Source organism: Cottoperca gobio, chromosome 24, assembly GCF_900634415.1.
Source record: "Cottoperca gobio chromosome 24, fCotGob3.1, whole genome shotgun sequence".
Lineage (NCBI taxonomy): Eukaryota > Metazoa > Chordata > Actinopteri > Perciformes > Bovichtidae > Cottoperca > Cottoperca gobio.
In genome coordinates this window covers 20,918,871-20,939,081 of record NC_041378.1, presented here as the reverse complement: position 1 = coordinate 20,939,081, position 20,211 = coordinate 20,918,871, and the positions used below count along the sequence as shown (strand labels likewise).

The 20,211-nt window shown below is 41.0% G+C and overlaps 1 protein-coding gene across 6 annotated transcripts in view; it reads left to right on the top strand.

Annotated features, from left to right (window-relative positions):
* Nucleotides 1-20,211, top strand: part of LOC115003980 (heparan sulfate glucosamine 3-O-sulfotransferase 5) — a 121,313-nt gene that overhangs the window by 61,781 nt on the left and 39,321 nt on the right. For 3 of the 6 annotated variants that reach the window (XM_029425925.1, XM_029425923.1, XM_029425924.1), the window contains exon 2: nt 7,561-7,593. The exons of the other annotated variants lie outside the window; for them this stretch is intronic. The gene's annotated coding sequence lies outside the window, so the exon portion shown is untranslated. The remainder of the gene's footprint in view (nt 1-7,560; nt 7,594-20,211) is intronic. 6 annotated transcript variants of the gene reach the window in all.

Below are 20,211 nucleotides of genomic sequence, written 5' to 3'. Positions count from 1 at the left end.
GGACAGTGAAGCTAAACATAACGGCACAGCAGCCATTTGTCAACTAGCGGCCTTGAGAGATACAGTAGACAATATGGAAAACATTCATGGAAATCTAGGTTTAAGATTTAATATATAGCTTTATCGCTTCCAGCAAGTGACCTCCTGTAGTTGTGACAAGGCTCTACTCACTTTTGGTACCAGGTCCTTTTTTCTATTTTGTTTTCCACTGCAGATGGTTTCCCTGAGGTCAGGCGCCATTCTCAGCTGATTGCCATGAAACTAGAGTGACATCATCGTCAACGCGACACTCGTGAATCCTTTCATTGGCAACCAAACAGAGGAATGTCTGCACTTTGTCAATTGTACAGCGTAGGCTTGCGAGCTGTCATTTAAAAAAGTTGAATCCAGTTATTAAAAAAATTGCAATTGTTATAGACTATAGGCATGGCTATTTAAAATGTTTTGCTAGTTACGATTCTCTAGCAGTGATCTGCAGTGTTTTAACTCCACCTTCTAGTAACGGCTAGGCTAACTTGGAACCTCGACCGAGGTGAAACCAAAAAAAAGGAAGAGGTATCCACAACTTTTGCAAAGAAAAAAAGAGTTGTTCTGTCCTGCAGTCACAATGCCACGTAGCAAAGGTGGAAGTAGCTTGAATGTCTGATTGAGGAGTACAGTTTTATAAAAACATGTGAGTTTAACACCAGAGACCATTTCTAATAACAAAAGTCAATGTTCTTTACTTTTGGCTATGATCACAATCTTTCCCTAATCTTAAGTAAGTATATTTTAGCCATGCTAGCTGTGTGGTTCGGGATGGTAATGCACAGTGCATCTTTTCAGCTGCTGAGGTATTGCACACATGATGTCATGACATTTTAACAGGCATTAATGTTCCCCAGAGAGACAAGGTTGACATTTTTAATTTGGAGGGAAACACCATTGATGTGGTTGCCAGGAAACATGTTGCAGTTTTCTGGAAGTTTTTTTTCCATAAGATACTTTCTTTGTACCATCGTCTGGTCGAAGTTTGTCCAATATTATTTGGTTTATGTCTAAATTCAATGACTCATTTCTGAATGAGTCTAAATGTTCCTAACCTCCTAAAACTTCTTACAGACTCTTAATGATTCTTAAAATCAATATATTTGCAAATTGACTCATGACAATTTAAACTGAGCAGAATTACACATATAAATACATATTTGTGGAAGTAGAGGAAGAATCCTGCGAGACCTTGGTGCTGTCCAGGGTGCTGAATAAGCCTCTTCCCCAGGATTATCCTGTACACTGACACACAATGAGAGGATCAAAGCTGAGGGCAGTGTGCTCATCAGCTTTTTGTCACAATAATGGGTTTTACCATTTAAGAAAACGAATGTAATGATTCTCCGCTTATCTCCCTAGACAGGAAGGTATTTTTACATTGAAGGCAAAATAATTAATAATAATGAACAAGCATGTCAGCGATATATGTATTGTCTATGTAATTGGTAAAGATATGTATTTTGTGATGAATGTGGTCAGGGTACAAACCCATTTAAAACCAGGCAGACCACGATACCATGGATGAGGTACAACTCTGCATTTCTTACTTTACATTGTATCAGTGCATTCTGCACTAAGCAAAAGGAAGTTATAAATAAATCTGTTACGATGTGACATGGGCTGCATATAAAGTGTGCTGCTGTAATATCCTATGTGTGGCACAAAGCAAATATGACGATCGAGGCCTGGGTTATGAGGAAGACTTTATATGAGCTCTGTGATCACTGGAATGCATTTTTTACTCCGTTGTTAATGACCGGTGGCCCATGGCTGTAAAACAGCAGAATACCATTTATTTTTCTTTCTTTAACAAGAGGGCCCATATTTTATAAAGCCAACTTGACTCATTATTTGTGTCATGGTCCATAGCTGGGCATTGGGATGTGGGCTCAGCAGGATCCCATTACAATGTGTACAGGCCTATACAATAACACATGTAGATGACAGGCTGCACAGACATGTAAGCCAATGTTCAGAATCAGAAATCCTTTATTAGTCTCACAACGGGGAAATGTACCTTGTTACAGAAAAAGAACAAGAAAGTAAAGAGGTGAGTACACAATAATTAAATAGAATAAATAGAGTAAAAGTAATATAAGTAAGTAGCACAAAGAGGTTGATAAAAAGTTGTAAAAGTGAATATTGCACATGACAGTGATAATTGCCCACAATGGTGGAATAGTGTGTTCTTGGTGTGGTGGTCCACCAGTGGCCGTGGTGATTGTACAGTCTGACCGCTGCAGGGAGAAAGTTCTTCTGTCGCCTGTCAGCTGTCACATCCCTTCTTCCTTTTATCTCCTTTTTCTCTTTCTGCTTCATTTCTGTCATATAACAGACCATAAGAGATTTAAAACAACCCTTATGCCTGTGTGGTAAGGAGCTGGTGCCAGCTTGTGGTTATCTTAGCTTAGCGTAAAGACCGGAAGCACTGGCAAACAGCTAGCCTGACTGTCCAACATGAAAAAGTACAACAACTCTATAGGGAAGCATGACTGTACACAGCACACAGGCTGGGCTTTCCTCACTGAAATAACTCCTGATAACTTCACTGACTTGATGTTTGGCTGCTCATGATGAAGTCATTTGCTCCAGGCCCCCAGCTGTTGCTCTCCACACTATTTGTCAACACAGCAGAGCATTACTTATTAACGAGTTCTTTATGCTTTATTAAACTTACTGTCATAACACCTCATCGGGGACTGTGAAGGGGGTTCACTCATACTGCTCCCACGAGTGAAAAGTGACTATTTTAAGGTAAGACCTAACGTTCTTTATTTCTCATATTTACTCCTAATTGCATACAGGCTGTGACAGAGTTTACAGAGCCTGGAGGAAGTTAGATAATTTTGGAGGTCTTTGCCTACAGCCTGCGTGATGTGTGCCGAACATCTTAGAGGAGACTGTTACTGTTATTTACAGTAAATTGTGTGTTTGCATCCTTCAGGCAGGCAGTGCATTGGCTTTGGACCGCTCACTCATCACTATTTATCTTTGCTGTTGATGTCCATTTACAGAGCTTCACACCTGATGATTTCAGCAATCTAAAGTTATCACCGCCTCACCAACGAGTGCTGTAATACCAAATGGGCCCGGTGCCTGCCAACAGGAGCACAGCTACACCTGCCACTTCTTATCTGAGTAGTAGTACCTCCTGCGTCCCTCCCAGCGTCTCCTGCAGGGCTCTTTATGGATGTCACACACTGCAGGAGGACACAGCCATGCTTGACTTGGCCCTGAAGTCCTCTGGTGGGGACACAGTGCCAGGGCCAAATGATTTGAAACACTTCCTAAAGAGTCCGTTGTTGCTTTACGGAAACTCTGCAAAGTCATTCTGTCTTTTGAGACTTTTCTAATAAACTCACCCCTCTCTTTAATTCACTTTAAATATATAAAGATATCCTCAGAAGCATGTGTTTGTTATTTTTACTGCTAAAATCTTGTTCATCTGCAGCGCCACGATGCAACACCTGGACATATTACAACAGAACAGATGTGATCTGTTCTCAATGTATGCTTTGACATGCAGACAAATGAGATAATTCCATCACTACCTGAGTGTGGCATGGTGTTGCACCATCTCAGCTCAGATGATCAAAGACAGGAAAAACAACCTAATTGGCACTCCCTGGAGACTCTGAGCTGGAGGAGAGATCCAGCCTGTCTTAAAACAGTAAAAATATTCTCTTTGAAATTATGCACTGTTAAAGTATGCAATGCTCTACAGTATGTCATCTAAACAGGCAATTTAAAAATGAAACCATACAGAGGATTCTAAAATACTTTCTGAACTCCCTCTAAGTTTTTACTAAACTGGCAAAAAATGCCAGCGTTACAGAATTAAAGTTGCACTCAGCAGGATTTCTGTACATAAAAATACAGCTGTCTTGTTAGCTGAAATCACAACGGGAAGCTGCAATAGTTCTCTATTCTCATTTCATTCCTTCCTATGGGTGGAATGTCCAATCTCCCATAGATTCTTCCTGTGTGCCCGAATAAAACTCTGTGTCACTTTGTGTGAACTGCTGAATGCAAACTAATGGAGCATACTGGTGCCTCTGCATGTTTCCCCACTAACTATACATTCCAAACTTCATAGAAGTGCTGACGAGTTTCCAAACTATTGTTTCACTTCTTTGCAGTCATTTCACTACATTGATCATTTAAACAATTATCCTTTTTCGGTGCAATGTGTACAGTATTCCTATGCTAGAAAATTACACGGCCCTAGTTTGCTGTGTAATTTGACTAAACACAAATTAATTTAGGAATATGCACGTATGTACGTGCAAGCATAATATCAGCTGACACGATGAAGGTCCTAAAACAAGATTTTGAGACAGGGCTACAACACTAAGTAATAAAGCAGGGCCAATCTTAAGTAGGTGTGCATATTCCCTTTCAAATGAACATTTGGTAAAATCACTACAAACTACGAGTAGAACTAAGGATTTTGGGGACCCTGGAGATCTGGGCCCTGGAACAGGTGCCGACTTTGCCCAATTGAAAGCCCAGCCCTGGTCATGAAAGAGTGAATCCTTTTTTGTCAAAATGACTTTATGTTTGTCTATTACTGCAAAAAAAACTGCCTGGGTGTTTTCATATCTGAGAATTCAGATTAAGCAGTCAAACAATAAACGTTTCTCAGTAAGAAATGGCCAAATGTAGATTACCCTTTTTCACAGTGGCCATGCTTTTTGTGCAACTCTCAAATCTTGCATGTGAAGCTTCTGTGAGCCTTACGAGGGTCAATGGACAGTCTATGTGTTCTTTGAAGCATTTATGGTGTCGATGTCCATCACTCCATCACATTACGTGTTACATCATCTCCACATGTAGCTGTTTGAATCCCATGCTGTGAAACTATTAACTGTATTTATACTGATGGATCAAGGTCCCCACTTTCACTCTCAGCTTTCAGGTTTCAACGGGGGCGTATAGAGTGACAGTGAGCTGAAGGAAATCAGACAAATATTTCGGGTGCGCTGTCACATGGGTGGCAGTGATTATCTTGTCTTATACTGTCCTATTATTCATATGCTCATCTTATGTTTGTCCTACTTACAGCGATTGGGACCAGAGTACACTCTGGTCATGTTCCCTTGATATTCTTGTATCTCTTGTATCAGCTAGATGTGCGTAGTTGCACAGCCCATTGTCTGTAAACATAGCCACCCACTTGGTGACTATATAGTCTAATTGTATTCTCTGTTCGTTGAACTTCATGGTAGACTGTTTGAACTTCATTGTAGACTGTTTGAACGTCACGACAGACCGTTTGACACTCTGTTTTGTTGTTCCATTCCTGTAGGAAGAAAGAGCTCACTTCTAAAACCAAGTGTCTTTATTTCAGTATAATAGATTTACTTCTCACCACCCTTTGGTTTTGTTTGTATCGGCAGAATTCCACGATAGGGGATACTCACAAGTCCGCGGCTGAGCACCGCTATGTTGGAGTTCACCCCGGTGGACGAGAGGGTCGCCTCCCTACACCTGCGGGTTATGGGGGGGGAAACTCTGACTGTTGTCTGTGCTTCTCCAGCTCGGAGTATTTGGCCTTCTTAGAGACGTTGAATGGAGTCCTGCATGGGGCTCCAGTAGGGGACTTTGTAGTTCTGCTGGGAGACTTCAACGCCCACATGGGTAGCAATGGAGACACCTGGAGAGGCGTTCTTCAGAGTAATGGCCTCCCTGATCTAAACCTGAACGGTTGTTTGTTATTGGACTTTTGTGCTATTGATGGAATGGCCATAACGAACACCATGTTCAAACATAAGGATGCTCATAAGTGTATGTGGTACCAGAGCACCCAAGGCCAAAGGTCAATGATCGATTTTGTGATCTTATCATCTGATCGGAGGCCGCGTGTTTTGGACACTCGGGTGAAGAAAGGGGCGGAGCTGTCAACTAATCAACATCTGGTGGTGAGTTGGATCAAGGGGTGCGGGAAGACTCTGGACTGACCTGGTAAGCCCAAACGGGTAGTGCCGTTGCAGAGGCAAAGCAGCGGGTGTGGGAGAAGTTTGGAGAAGTTATGGAGAAGGATTTTCGGTCGCCACCAAGGTCCTTCTGGAAAACCTCAGGCACCTCAGGAGGGGGAAGCATCCAAGCTGTGTACAGCAAGGGTGGGACCCTACTGACTTCGACTGAGAAGGTTATCGGAGCATTTTGAGGAACTCCTGAATCCGACTAACACGCCCTCTATGGTAGAGGCAGAGCTGGAAGCTGATGAGGGATCATCGTCAATTTTCCTGGTGGAAATCACTGAGGTACTCAAACAACTCCACAGTGGCAAAGCCGCAGGGGTTGATGAGATCTGTCCAGAAATACGGAAGGCTTTGGGTGTTGAGGGGCTGTCTTGGATGACACGCCTTGTCAACATTGCTTGGAAGTCTGGGACAGTGCCTAGGGGCTGGCAGACCAGGGTGTTGGTTCCCCTGTTCAAAAAGGGGGACCAGAGAGTGTGTGCAAACTACAGGGGTATCACACTTCTCAGCCTCCCTGGTAAAGTCTACTCCAAGGTTCTGGAAAGGAGCGTTCGGCCGGTAGAGGAACAATGCGGATTCCGTCCTGGAACCAGAACCCAGACTGACTAACTTTCAGAAGCTGAGCCCTATCAACTCTGTTGCTCTGATAACAGCAAGGCATTCAGTAAGCTTTGTCTTTGCTCAGGACAAAGACAACAGCAGCTGTGCGGAGGGTCCCTGTCATCTTAGAGATTAAATGTTCTAATATAAGACTGCGATCTGGTTATGATCAGTTAACACCCCCTACAACATTTCAAACTCCACTTTTGACAATCACATCCCGTCTCTATCACAGTTCATTTAGCCTTATTAAAGAGTCACTAGCAGGAAAATTGATCAAGTGGATGATGAATTACTAATTAGTTATGAACTTGAGTTATATATTTTTAACTAAAACTTTGTTAGATCAAAGAACAGTCAAACAGTGCAGCAGTTCTGAGTCAGCCCTCTCTCATTTTAACTTCATGAATGAGGTCAGAGCTCATGAGAAAGGAGGTGCAGCAGAAGTTTTATGTAATGACATGCAAGCTGATGCATTTTAAATATATTTCCTATTGACTTTGTTTGTGTAGTTATTACTAGTGGTTCTAATGATCAACTGTTCATAATGATGATAATAATAATAATAATAATAATAATAAGCTTTATTTGTATAGCACCTTTCATACAAGAATTGCAGCCCAAAGTGTTTCACAGCAATGATAGTGCTAAAGAACTCTAGTCTCCATCATTTTAAACTGTCTCAGAGTGTGAGCCCATAACAAGGTTTGACGTTTGATATCTCTAAGTCAACATCACTCACAAGGAACAATACAAGGAAATAAAAACAATGTATAGCAGGCAGAAATCACAATACAGAAATGCCACACTAGTAGAATTTCATAAAACCGATTGTTGTAAACCTTAAATTGAGACAAAACTCCACGTTGATTATGACATATACATATACATCTTCACTATACATTTTATTCTTTTTCACTTCTTATTCTTTTTCTTTTTCTTTTAGCCAGAACAGCAGCATGGCTCAGGGCTGGCTGAGGTAAGACCGAAATATCTCAACAACTTTGTTACGCACATCAATGTCCCACTCAGGAGGACTTGAACTATGTATATATATTTTTAACTAATGACATTCATATCAGCCTCAGCTTTACTTTGTGTTTATTGCTAGTTAGCAAATGTCAGCATGCTAACACTGTGAAGTAAGTGGCCGAACATGGTAAACATTATACCTGCTAAATATCCCTTAGTCTCTGCCTCAGTCACTCTTTGCCATGTTAAAATTCCCACAAGCCTGTAGAATCTTAGTTTTGTATTCATTCATTGATCTCAGTGTCTAAAACACGTTGAATTATCTTTTGCATGAATTGCACTGTACAATAATGTTGCCTAGTTTTGCCTCAATATCCATCAATCACAACATATTGTTTGTACTGTATACACATATACTGATGTGATGAAGAATTTCTGGACTGCTCACATTTTTGCGTTACTTCGCACTGTCCTGTGGAATTGCCATTGTGAGCCGTGCAATGTATTTATCCTGGTATATTCAGATAGGGCAAGTGCTTGTCCTGCCCTTCTACATTTGTTGAACCTCAGTTAAAAACACAGCCTAAAATAGCAGTTTAATTTGCTGTGTGAGCAAAATAGGCAAAACACAAAATGTCCTGCTGGCTTCTTGGTTCTATTCAGCCTAAATGGGTCTAAATGTCAGGGAACAAGAGGAGCTGCTGTAGCCTAGCAAGCCGCTGTCATACTGGTAATAGTCGACTGGCACATAGAGTCTGCCACAGGAGCTGGGCAATTACATGGGCAGACTAACTCCCTTATCTCTAATGAACACTTGCAGTTGCTTTAAAAGCTTTCACATCTGTCCTGATAGGAAGGGTCAGGGATGTCTTCTCTGAAGTGCTTCAGTAATTCAGTATTCTTTAGAGAATGTGAGCAAATGGGCTTGATGGGCTTTAAGGTGAATAATCTTTGGTTTGTTTAAGAAGGAATATGAAGTCGTGTTGCACACCATGAACGTAAGTCCCATCTTGACTCCTTTTAACTCTGATTTGGTATCTGTCTCTTTAGCTGCTAAATGCTCCACCATGTTCACCAGCGAGTCTCTGTCTGCTGAGCAGGGATTGTACAGTGGCTTTATCAGAACCTTTTCACTGAAAACAGCTGCTGCTGCTGGAAACCAGCAGTTGATGAGAGTGGAGAGACAGTGAAGTTGTGGACCGTAAAACCAAAACAATGAGCTTAAAGATGTTAAAAGGCTTTGTAGGGCAGAATGGAACTGCAGCGTTGGGTAATAACTCTCTGAGAGTGTATTACTATGAGTATATCACATAGCTATTTGATCCATTGTTATAAATATATTGATTAATGCAGCTTTAAAATCCGGGCAAATAAAACCAAAACTATCTGCAAGACCAAGCACCTCTCGAGTGAGAATAATATGTTAATGTTAATTAATCCTAATTTGGGTGAATTGACCCTTTAAAGAACCAACCTGTAGTTAACACATATTCACAGTATAATCAGGCTGCAGTATTTGTTTATGTATGGTACATGAGGTATTGATTTCTAACAACAATGTCTGTGTTCATTTATTCATCTACCACTTCCTGATTGAGCTTATATTTGCATACGTAGATGCTAAAGATGCTTCTTTTCACTTCAAAGCTCAAACCCTGTCAGTATTCAAGACACTTGAAAATAGACTCTCAACAAACAGAGAGAAAAGAGAACATATATTTGCATAACTTAGCTTTAACTGGTCACATCTATGTACCTGACAAATTGCATCTGCTAAGACCATTAGCATGAATCAGTGTGGAAGCCTGACACAGCAATATGAAAGGCTACAGAAAGGAATGAGGATGATTAAATGGAATCTCAGAGCGGGCCTATCTCTGGCACACACGCATGCCGTGGCTGCACGCCACACTGTCACAAGACGAGCTGTTGCCAGTCAGCAGAGGAGCGTGTAGATGGCGAGGAGACGGAGAGCGGCTGGTGTTTATTCTCCATGAAGGCTGCTGGTGACAGGGCAGCGCAGCGTGATTGACTGCGCGGTCTGTGGAAATTATCACTGGGGGCTGAGGAATAATGCAAAATAAGCCTGGTGCTATCACATGTCACTGTCCCCTGTGCAGAGGAATACACATGTCACCAAAGTCTGAGGGACTGTCTGGGCAAATGTAGCGGTGTGTGTGAGATAGCGAGGGATTACATTTCTCATTAAAGCTGCACAAGGCAGCCTGGAATGTTGGCAAGCTCTGCACATCAAGAGGTCACATTATGTGGTGTGATGTCAGTAAACTACACACAGCATGCTCACATTCACAATGCCAGTGATACACCAAAGACAGCAACAGGACAAGAGGTGAAAGGTCAGACATTGGTCAGTCGTGCTTTCTATTTCTATTTCACTTTTTCAGTTTGCCACTGATGACTGCCTGTAGAAGTTTGTTTCAACCATAGACCGTATAAAATATTGACGTAGTTTCTGTGAGTCGTGGTGGTCGGCTCCAGCCATCGTTATCTAGGCAGTGATGACATCGCCCAACTCCCGGCTAATCCTAAAATGCAAAGAGGTTGATCGTTGGTGGAACTGAGGCGGGCATGTTTATTTCGGTCTCACAGGAGAGACACAGTCCCCTCTGGTCTTGAACCCAGCAGAGGAACAGTGAGCAGCTTCTTCTCTGAGATCTCCAGGCTGTGCACAGTTTGTATGATCCCCTGTCCAGGTTTTAGTTAAAAATGCATTTTGCACTAGTTGAAGTTGATTTATTTCTCACCTGTTAAAAGACTACTGTATGTGGTCAAGTCGTGAGGAAACAAAGGCGCAACATCTGCATTTTAGACATTTTAAATCTGTTTAATCTCGGGATCAAAATTTGGAACAGATTAAAAAAAACACCAACATTTTTCACCACAGGATTAATAAATGAGATATGTCTAATACAAAGCAAATTTACACATTTGCTTTGTATCTCTTACACAAAATGAAAACAACAAGTCTGATAGATTACCTTTCTCAAGAAATATTAAACTCTTTGCAAGGTAATTCTCATTCTGTAGTGAAATGAACTGCAACCAGGAAGTACCCTGAAGGATGGAAACTGATGCCTGCAGCTAACCAGTACATAGCATGAGGGTATTTTAGTCAAATCTTTTTTTTAAGCAAAACTTATTTTCTAACATCCTCCTGTTTATGTGCCATTGACTGGGGTCGGTTTAGCGGCATGACACATGCTGAACGACCTCAGGCTCCTGACCTTGAACAAGAACGCACCTTGACGTGAATCTTGTCTGAATACATAAATAAGTTCTTGCACCGTTCACCAGCTTCATTGTTGTTCAGCAGCACATGAAAGTCCTGCAAGAGCAACATTCAGCTTTGTGCTTAACAACTGCTCATAAATTATGCTCCATAAATTGTATGATCCTAGTTGGATAATAGATAATAATTGTAAAAAAGATTCCAACCATTTGGCTCAGTTACTGGGCATTTTGAAAACTAAAGCAGATCTTTACTGATTGACCTTGCAGCCTTTTCATCACTGGTGCTGTGATTTCAGCTAATAAATTAGAATAATGTTGACATTAATTATTTGTCGATGCAGCAGCCACTGATATTTTTCATTATTCCACCAGTCTCTGCCCATTTTCCTCACAAAACTTAGATCCATTAAATAGATGGACTGTGAGCTCATGATTGATCAGGAAACCCAGTGACACCTTTCGCTAGGCGCCACACAAGAGCAAATAAATTCTGAAGTTCAGCCTTTAAACTCTTTATGGAAGCTGCCAAGTAATTGTCTGTCCTCAGTTATGAGTACCATATTTTATTGAACCAACTTTAAAAGGCCTTCACATGGGACTGGGTCATGCTCCCATTTCAGCTGGCCAGTGGCTGGACAAACGGCGGCTGAAGTTGGAGCGAGCTTTCTTCATGAAGCCTTGGCTGATGATGGTGAGCTGGGCTGTGCCTGAAGGCTGTCACTTTTACAGCTGACTTTGATCAGAAATCTTAACAGCAATTTATGACAAATAATGTACTAAGGAGTCCCATTTCCAAGATTCACTGTCACTTTGCACTCAACCATCACTCTGTGTGAAAGACAATCTGCACTCCTGACAGGGAGTCCAATAAAAAATATTGCCAGCCACCTTGGTGTCCTATCCAATTATGTAAAGAATAATTAATTATATATTTTAAAAAGCTGCTAGTTTTGAACAGTTATTGCAATGTATGCTAGCTGCTACCAGCCACATTTAGACTCACTGACTTGAGGCATCATTACTTTCTGTTTGGACTAACTGATGAAATAATTACTGAATATTCAGATTTTTCTCCAAACCCGACTCTTACTGCCGGCAACATGCAGGAATGTATTATGATCATGTCTTGAGAAAGTAAGCAGAGCTTACTGTTGCTGATGTTTGTTAAAATACACAAACATCTCTTTGATCAGTTTCTGACTTTTTTGTTCAGTGATGTTGAACTAAGGAGAAGCTAAGACTGAGGGCGAGGGTTTACCAGTTGGATCACATTATAATGCTCACTTATGACTTTGAGCTTTAGAGCAGGGGTGTCAAACTCATTTTAGTTCAAGGGCCACATACAGCACAATTTGATATCAAGTGGGCCGGACCAGTAAAATCACAGCATAATAACCTATAAATAACTCCAAATGTTTCCCTTCGTTTTAGTGCAAACAAGTACAAGTACATTCTGAAAATGTTCAAATGTAATCTTTTTACAAAACATTATGAACAACCTGAAATTTCTTAAGAAAAAAAGGTGCAATTTCAACAATAGTGTTAGTTTATCATTTACACATGTGCATTACAACTTACAGATCACAGTGTATCTACAAAGGCACAACACATTTCGTCACAGGTATCTGGAACTGAACAATAATCAACTAATTTTTACACTTTGCAAAGTCATCCCGCGGGCCGGATTGGACCATCTGGCGGGCCGGTTTTGGCCCCCGGGCCGCATGTTTGACACCCCTGTTCTAGGGGGTTACCAAAAGAGTGAGACCATTAGCAACAAGCCAGGATGTGCTGAGGAGCCAGTGTGATAAATGTTTGCTCTTCAGGTTTCTAGTTGTTCATAATGGGAAATAAGACATTGGCATATCCTGATAAACCAATAAACAGAAATGCTGATGTTTTTGAGATACATTACACTTGAACTGACATAGGGCATATACAGGAGGTTTCATTAGTTTCTGTTGGAGTTTGAGGTGATTATCTTTCCTTTTTAAACATACAGTATGTGGCTTTTCACCCAGAGGCAGGATTTTTATTGTTTTCCTCTTTAACCTCAATTTATCAAGTTACACTTATGTTAATGAGTTGTCTACCGTACAATGGCTGAGCGAAGAAGAGTCTGCAAAGACTGCAGAGATCTCCTATGTTTAGGCTTCACATTTAACTTTGCTTTTCTGACATTTTTTCTGTTTTCTATCATTCTTGTTGTTCCTATAACTTCCTTATGGCCTACAGCAAATGGCATACATTCCAAAACGTCCTAAAGATTAATTACATTACACTAATCACGATTTTGTAATTTTGTAATAAATGTAGGATACTCTGTTGGAGATTCAAAGTGAAGGTTATAGGTAAGGCTGCTTAACTCAAAACAAGAATTTTCCCATTTACCTCTAAAATGATTAGTGCAATGAAAATACCTTTTTCAAAGAATCAGTGCATTTCTCATGTAAACTCACTCCTGATATGTTTATCATGAATGATTACAGCATGATCAGTTAATGGATAAGAAAAAGACTCAAAACAACAGTGAATGTATCTTCTAACAAGTATCATGTGTGTGTCACAGCCTGATATATCGTCGTGTTCTGTCACATAGAGCCCCATTGTTGCACTAGCTGACATGTTCCACACACACACACACACACACACATACACATACACACACACACACACACACACACACACATATATACACACACACACACGCATACAACGTACTGCTGCCACAAATACTCACTAGATCACCAAGTGTGTATTAAGGAATGGAAGGAAATAGTCCCCCACGTATATTTGACCCATTTGAGTGGGAGTCACACAACGTCAATTTCATTAATTGAAAATTAAATGTAACGTTAGGTCAAGATGAAAAATAGGGAATTTGTGGTAGATATTCATTTAAGTTTAAGTATATAAAAACATTTTTTAAACTGCAATGAAAGTAAATGTAGGTCAGTAAGAGATTCATAACGTCAGTGATTGGAGAGATTCCAGATTGTCCTGATGTAGTTGTAGGCCTTCTCATGGTTCAGTTAGCTAACATCATCCCTCTGTCTCTTTCTCTTCCACCCAATCGTTCCTGTCTCTACCTGCTCTCACATTATTCTGAGCCATGCTTAATGTGTAGAGTCCTCCTGTCCGTCACTGAGAGATCAAGCCTGCATGTGGTGCTATTCTTTGATGAAACCAGCAAGTCTAACCCATTAATAATTACAATCAGGCACACAAGGACATCTGTTTCCTGGGGCTGTATCAGTGCTTACACAGTAACCTGATGCAAGAGGGCTAAAAGTGGACTTGTGGTGACACTGCAGTTTTTCACATAACCTCTCTCTCTCTCTCTCTTTCTCTCTCTCTCTCTCTCTCTCTCTCTCTCTCTCTCTCTCTCTCTCTCTCTCTCTCTCTCTCTCTCTCTCTCTCTCTGCGGTGCATGTTGGGAGTTTGTGTGTGAGTGAGACACTGAGCGTGGGTTTTTCGATTTCATTCTTTTTGATATTTTTGTTTTGTAATGGGATTTAATTTATTGGTGATAGTTTGATTTAGTTGACTTTTGGTGCATTTGGGTGTGGTTTTTGATGTGTGTGGGGTTTTCTCTTTCCGGTGTCTCGCCGGTCGGCGTCTGACGCCATGGTAAATGGAGAATTCACCAAGCTCACAAGGATGCACGGCATAACATTTTCAGCCCGCTTCCCGTGTAGCGTAGAAGATATAGGTTTAGCTGTGGCAGAAAAGGTTGGGCACGGCAGTGTAAAATCACTGGCGCGGATTAACAGCGCCGTTGTCATCTTCCTGGACCAGGTGGAGAAGGTGAACCGCGTTATCGGAACAGGTATCGTGGTGAACTATTTGTTTGTGCAGGTGTTGCCACTGGCCCTGCCCGCAAGGAGAGAGTGGGAAGAGGAAGTCATTTTAAGCCACAACACTTCTCTCAGTGGAGGAGTGGGCTTTCTCTTCTCCAAGTCTTTTACTCCAGTCTCACTGGAGGTCGAGCATTTTATCGAGGGGAGGTTGCTTTTGACCTTTTTACAGCTGTTTTTATAAATGTGTACACTCCAACAATCGGTGCAGAGCTGTATTTACAAAAGTTAATGATGTTTTAAATGGCTGTGCCTCGGAGGATGTTTTATTCTTGGGAGGGGATTCTAACTGCACAGAAAATGCATCTTTAGATCGCAATCATGCAGAGCCGCATCCTGCGTCCCAGAATGCTCTGAGGCAGCTGGTCCACTCCCATGGTCTGGTGGATGTGTGGAGAAGGATGCACGCAGATGATAGACAATATACGTGGTCTCACCACCGAGATAATAGTATTTCCTCAGCCAGGTTGGAATTAGAAATAATTAGTGAGTTCACAGGAGATCGTGGATATATTGAAATCCTCTGAAAAATACGCTCCAATTTGCAAGGTTTGTTTTTACCTGGTTTTAATGGCAATATTGTTTTATCGGCATACGCGGATTACATTATTGTTAGAAGCCAGAGGGATGCAGAACTGGCGGTCTCCCAGTTCTTCCCCAGAGCCTCACCTGGAGAAAGGACGGTTTTAAATATCTAGGTGTGTTTTTAGGTAAAGAAAATATAGTCCAGAAGAACCGGGAAAATGTCACTGAAAAGATTGAGGGAAAGCTTTCCAAGTGGAAATCGCTGCTCCCTCAGATTTCTTTTAAAGGTAGGGTTTTGGTTTTAAACAACCTTGTGGCATCCCAACTGTGGCACCGTCTGACATGGCCTTTACCAAAATACAGAAAGAAATGGTGGATTTATTTTGTACCACAATGGGTGCTGTTTTTATCCAGAGAGGATAGTTCACCTGGCTAGTCGAACAGCCACGTTTAGACTCCAGTTTTTACAAATATATCTTACAGGTCCAGCTGATTTGGTGTGGAGAAAGGTGCCCAAAGTCTGATTCTCTGCACTGGTTGTTGAAGGAGCCACTGATCCACAGAGCCATGCTGGACATCAGCAGCAGCGTCACACCCGGCCTGATGGTGGCTCTGTGCAGGTCCAAGACCCTATGCCTGCAGCAGCTGGTAGATGCAGTGGGGCCGGTGATGAGTGATGCCCGGGCCCTGGGCTCTCTGCTGGGTCTGAACTCTGTCCGGGTGACTCAAAGGATCTTGCAGCTCTGGAGCCAGAGGCTTACTGGAGAAGAGAGGAGCCTCCTCACCAAATACAGCCAGAGAGAGGCTGATCCAGACCCAGCGGACCCAGCATGGCAGCTTCTGTGACACGTACCGAAGTGTCTCCACAATGTGGCGCTTTGCAGTACCCCGCAAACGAGATATACACACTTTTCTTTCACTGTTGTAAAAAAGAATTCTTCCTCCCAATCATTGTCATCATCACCTAGCGCCCCATCGTAGCTGCTCCCGCTATCTTGTCTCAGCGAAAAGGGAAATGGAGATTTAGCTTGCGCGTGGAATTGAACTCTGACCCCAGACTGGGTACAGAGTATACATCATTTTTTTTTGTTTTTTTAATTCTATATTCAATATTGTCATTTTAAAATAAAGAATAATTCAAGTGTTATTGATTTTTTAAACAGCAAAACAATTAAATACAAATTTTAGACAGAGCATCATGGTGACTAGTGCTATTCTTAGAACATGCCCTGCGGGCGTCTCACATGCTCCCTGCGTAGTTTTTACTGAGAGTGTTTTTATCATGGGAGCTGCCTACAAAAAAGATAACAAAGAAACATGGCAACTCCTAAACTTCCTCTCAGGAGAAGCCAAAATGTCCATATACATAAGCAGGAAGATCACAATAGAAAACAGAGAAGGGCAGGAGGCCCATTCAGTCTGGCTCTGTAACATCTGGCTGGAGTTCAGATTTTTTAAACACAGTGATGATTTAGAGACTTTTAAACAGGGTTGGTGCTTCAAGGATATTAATTGTTTCATTGTTTTTTATTGGATGAAGAACAAATATATACATATATAATATATATATATATATATATATATATATATATATATATATATATATATATATATATTCTAAAACAGAAATGGATTTTCTTTGCACTTTATTTGTAAACTGTTTGTGAAGTTAGAATTGTTTTGTAAATAAAGTGTTTTTTGAAAAATCAAAAAAGAATCTCTCTCTCTCCCTCTCCCTCTATCTCTCTTGGCTGTCTCAGCCTAATGCCAGGCCATGTTATAAATTAATGCATTAGCAGTTTTGGTTTGGCTCCTGTGGCCTGATAAAATCAGGTTGCAGAAGAGCGAGATCCCCACAGCTGTGGAGGTGGGATAAGCGCTGGTGGACATGAAAGCTATTTGTCATTGTTAATTATTTGACTGCTATAGCCCCACAAAAGACATCCAAACTAATTAACAAACACAACTAGGAGAGCAGCAGGGGACATTGTGGACACATTAACACAGGGGATTGTTTCGGAGTTCTTGGGAAGGAGTTTGACTCCAGAAGTGACTTTTATTAAATAAACTTTCAAGAACTTTGGGAAGAGACTTTGCCTACTTATAATCCTGTCATCTTTCAACTCGAGAGCTATTTTTTGCTTGGAATATGGAGAAGTAATTGTGAGATTAAATATACAATACATCTTTGTCCGCCCTCATTTCTTTATTGTTTTTTTTCTTTCTGTGAGAGATGCCTGTCAGCATTATAACAGTGCAATCCCAGATATGCACAATCACTTACTGTAAATGTACATCATATGAGGAAATCTCACTTTAAGGATGATCTTTGTCATTGAACGTGAATGTCTCCCATGATCTCTTTTCACTGACTCCTGGTTGATGACCTTTGACCTTTTCCCAGTTGAGTGGTTTATAAATGATACGTACCAGGTTACCATCCTGTTTGTGTTGACTGGTAAACCTGATGATTAATACTGGTGATGTGATCTGAGAGAGCTCCATCTGCTGAATGTAGACTGAATAGCCTTAAAAGCTCAGATTCACTGCAATAGGTTGACTCACTATTAGATTAGTGATTTGTCTGGATTAGAAGTGGTTGGATAGGTCAAGGGTTCTGTGTGCTTCAAAGAAACTACTTTGTACAGATTGTACGAACACGTCTAAGGATAAAAGCATTTATACGGCTGTGGCTCAAGAGGTAGAGTGGTCGTTCAGTGGTCGGAGGGCGGTTGGGGTTGTTCGATCCCCAGCCCCTGCATTCAACATGTCGAAGTATCCTTGTGCAAGATACTGAACCCCAAATTGCTCCGAATGGACAACCGTGTGTGAAAATGGTTATCACTACTGACAAGCTAATGAATGTGTGTGAATTGGTGAAAGGTGACATGTGTTGTAAAGCGCTTTGAGTGATCGCAAAGATTAGAAAAGCGCTATATAAAAACTAATAATAATTAATAACTAATAATTTTTCATTTACCATACCTGTTACAAATGGCTACACTCGAAAGCCATGATCAAAAACAAACAAACGCTTTTCCTAAGAAGCATTCATGATTTGGCAGCGGCTGTTCACACAAATAACAAAAGAAGTGAAAGAAGAATAAAAAAAATAGAACTTAAGTGAGAAATTCAAATATTGCCTATTTAACAACTCTGTCCACCTGGACAAACACTGCATGAGCTGGGCATGCAGTAGGATTGTTGGTACTGTAAGTTACCTTATAAACAAACACAATTGCACTTAAAATGGTATGCTGATGCCATGTTATATCATGTGATATGTTTACACTTTGAAATGAGCTAATACTGTTAGTTGGGCTGCCAGGGTAAGTCTATTTATTCTACATCCACAGCGTAGTCATTTCTAGACACTCTTGCCAAAGGACACTTTGACTTCCAGACTAATTATCTGTGCCTTGATAAACTACCTAGAAGACAACTGAGCTCTGCTTGAGCACTTTCTGCCAATTATCAGTACAGAGTGTATGTTGATACAAACTATTAGACTGGTAAAAGCTGTGGAGACACACTCTCCTCAAGAAGACATACAGTAATCTGATGGAGAAAAGCAGAAAGGCTAGTTTGAAAAATGTTTAAAGATTTGACAAATATGTTTCATTTAACAAGCTGGATGGTAATTAATCTAAAAGGTTCAGTTCTTTAAATGTGAAGCAGTATATAGTTGTGTTAACTGCATTCCCAGGATAGTTACACCAATACTTAATATGATTACACATAGTAAAAGTTTTACATTTATATTAGAGGGAGCTTTTTTTTATAATGCAAGATCCTTATCAGCACATCAAACAATAGCTTCCATTAAAAAACTCTTCTAAATGAAGAGCCTTTGTGCAGCTGGGAAACGTGTTTGACAAATTAATCTGGCTAATGCTACTTATAGTAATAGCTGGCATGGAATTGTTCTTTTTATATTATAAAAGTAAGCATGTTCTTTCACAAGCATTGGGGGGAAGGAGGAGTTGTCTCTCAGCTACTTGAGCATTCAACCATAATTCAGTGATACAACTAGTATTCCCTCTCTCCCTATATTCCTGTGTCTCTCTCCTCCACTCCCTCTTTCATCCATGAGGCTTCAGTGTCAGTGATGCTAAAGTTCAGCCACAGGAGAAAGATCCTCGGGAACACAAAGGGCCACTAAGACTAAAAGAAAAAGAAGGCAAGTGCAAGTAATAACTGAGATCATCCAAACTATAAAATATGTAGTTTCTCATTGCCACCTATATTAGCTTTAGCATATAGCCTATGGCACGCCTTCAGACCTTTTTCTCAGCAGACAGGTTGACTTGTGATAGCAGGTAAATCCGTACAGTACTACAGTCACAACTAACAATGGAGCTGTTCTATTCAAGTGTCTTAGTGAGTATGACAGTGAGCCACAGTGCACTATACCAGCACTATATATATGTATATATTAGGGCTGAGAGAGAGAGAGAGAGAGAGAGAGAGAGAGAGAGAGAGAGAGAGAGAGAGAGAGAGAGAGAGAGAGAGAGAGAGATAGAGAGAGAGAGAGAGAGAGAGAGAGAGAGAGAGAGAGAGAGAGAGAGAGAGAGAGAGAGAGAGGAGATAGAGAGAGAGAGTATGTGAAAAACTGCAGTGTCACCACAAGTCCACTTTTAGCCCTCTTGCATCAGGTTACTGTGTAAGCACTGATACAGCCCCAGGAAACAGATGTCCTTGTGTGCCTGATTGTAATTATTAATGGGTTAGACTTGCTGGTTTCATCAAAGAATAGCACCACATGCAGGCTTGATCTCTCAGTGACGGACAGGAGGACTCTACACATTAAGCGTGGCTCAGAATAATGTGAGAGCAGGTAGAGACAGGAACGATTGGGTGGAAGAGAAAGAGACAGAGGGATGATGTTAGCTAACTGAACCATGAGAAGGCCTACAACTACATCAGGACAATCTGGAATCTCTCCAATCACTGACGTTATGAATCTCTTACTGACCTACATTTACTTTCAT